The following is a 2500-nucleotide window of genomic DNA, read 5'->3' on the forward strand; positions in this document are numbered from 1 at the left end:
ATATCTAGCATGGACCTGGACCTCCAGCAGGCCCTGGGGACCCACATACTCCCCTGCTCTACTCCCCCACTAGCTTTCCTTTCTTGCAGTTATGATCCAGCGCATATCCAGCATGGACCTTGACCTCCAGCAGGCCCCGTGAACCCACATTACCCCCCCCCCCCCTCCTGCAGTTACCCTGTACCACGTATCTAGCATGGACCTGGACCTCCAGCAGGCCCCGGGGACCCACACTTAAGCCCCCTCCCACTAACAAAGCAGAACACCACTGGCAAAATCCTCGTGCCCCTGGTACTCCAGAAAGCACATTGAAATGTGCCCCTGGTACACTGCGCAGAAGAACTGCCACACACACACACACACACGCACGCACGCACGCACGCACGCACGCACGCACGCACGCACGCATGCACTGCTTGTGCCTATGGTACGACAACTTTTCTCGTGCCTATGGTACGACAACTTTTCTCGTGCCTATGGTACAACAACTTTTCTCGTGCCTATGGTACAACAACTTTTCGCCGTGCCCCTGGTACACCGCTCAGTAGCACTTTGCCACACACACACTCCTCGTACCTATGGTACGACAACTTTTCTCGGGCCTATGGTACAACAACTTTCCTCCGTGCCCCTGGTACGACAGCTTTTCTCGTGCCTATGGTACAACAACTTTTCTCGTGCCTATGGTACAACAACTTTTCGCCGTGCCCCTGGTACACCGCTCAGTAGCACTTTGCCACACACACACACCACTCGTGCCTATGGTACGACAACTTTTCTCGTGCCTATGGTACGACAACTTTTCTCATGCCTATGGTACAACAACCTTTCCCCGTGCCCCTGGTACACTGCGCAGAAACTCTTTGCCACACACACACACCACTCGTGCCTATGGTACGACAACAGGCCCCGGGGACCTACATCGCACCTTGCTCTTGCCTCCCTTACAGCTGAAAAAGGTCCATGCCTGTGCCCTGGCCCTGCTGAAATTCCCTCTGCATTTAGCCGAGGCAGTGAGTCGGCCTCCTGTCTCCCTTTACGGTCGAAAAAGATGTGCTCCTGGGCGCGCTGGCCCTGCTGCTACTCACATCGGGCATGGACCTGGACCTCCAGCAGGCCCCGGGGACCTACATCACACCTTGCTCTTGCCTCCCTTACAGCTGAAAAAGGTCCATGCTTGTGCCCTGGCCCTGCTGAAATTCCCTCTCCATTTAGCCGAGGCAGAGAGTCGGCCTCCTGTCTCCCTTTACGGTCGAAAAAGATGTGCTCCTGGGCGCGCTGGCCCTGCTGCTACTCACATCGGGCATGGACCTGGACCTCCAGCAGGCCCCGGGGACCTACATCACACCTTGCTCTTCCCTCCCTTGCAGCTGAAAAAGGTCCATGCCTGTGCCCTGGCCCTGCTGAAATTCCCTCTCCATTTAGCCGAGGCAGTGAGTCGGCCTCCTGTCTCCCTTTACGGTCGAAAAAGATGTGCTCCTGGGCGCGCTGGCCCTGCTGCTACTCACATCGGGCATGGACCTGGACCTCCAGCAGGCCCCGGGGACCTACATCACACCTTGCTCTTGCCTCCCTTACAGCTGAAAAGGTCCATGCTTTTGCCCTGGCCCTTCTGAAATTCCCTCTCCATTTAGCCGAGGCAGTGAGTCGGCCTCCTGTCTCCTTTACGGTCGAAAAAGATGTGCTCCTGGGCGCGCTGGCCCTGCTGCTACTCACATCGGGCATGGACCTGGACCTCCAGCAGGCCCCGGGGACCTACATCACACCTTGCTCTTCCCTCCCTTGCAGCTGAAAAAGGTCCATGCCTGTGCCCTGGCCCTGCTGAAATTCCCTCTCCATTTAGCCGAGGCAGTGAGTCGGCCTCCTGTCTCCCTTTACGGTCGAAAAAGATGTGCTCCTGGGCGCGCTGGCCCTGCTGCTACTCACATCGGGCATGGACCTGGACCTCCAGCAGGCCCCGGGGACCTACATCACACCTTGCTCTTGCCTCCCTTACAGCTGAAAAAGGTCCATGCTTTTGCCCTGGCCCTTCTGAAATTCCCTCTCCATTTAGCCGAGGCAGTGAGTCGGCCTCCTGTCTCCTTTACGGTCGAAAAAGATGTGCTCCTGGGCGCGCTGGCCCTGCTGCTACTCACATCGGGCATGGACCTGGACCTCCAGCAGGCCCCGGGGACCTACATCACACCTTGCTCTTCCCTCCCTTGCAGCTGAAAAAGGTCCATGCCTGTGCCCTGGCCCTGCTGAAATTCCCTCTCCATTTAGCCGAGGCAGTGAGTCGGCCTCCTGTCTCCCTTTACGGTCGAAAAAGATGTGCTCCTGGGCGCGCTGGCCCTGCTGCTACTCACATCGGGCATGGACCTGGACCTCCAGCAGGCCCCGGGGACCTACATCACACCTTGCTCTTGCCTCCCTTACAGCTGAAAAAGGTCCATGCTTTTGCCCTGGCCCTTCTGAAATTCCCTCTCCATTTAGCCGAGGCAGTGAGTCGGCCTCCTGTCTC

This window comes from Rhamphochromis longiceps, unplaced genomic scaffold (assembly GCF_057381845.1).
Source record: "Rhamphochromis longiceps isolate RC_006_pf unplaced genomic scaffold, R_longiceps_female_GT1.1 unmapped_scaffold_7, whole genome shotgun sequence".
Taxonomy (NCBI): domain Eukaryota; kingdom Metazoa; phylum Chordata; class Actinopteri; order Cichliformes; family Cichlidae; genus Rhamphochromis; species Rhamphochromis longiceps.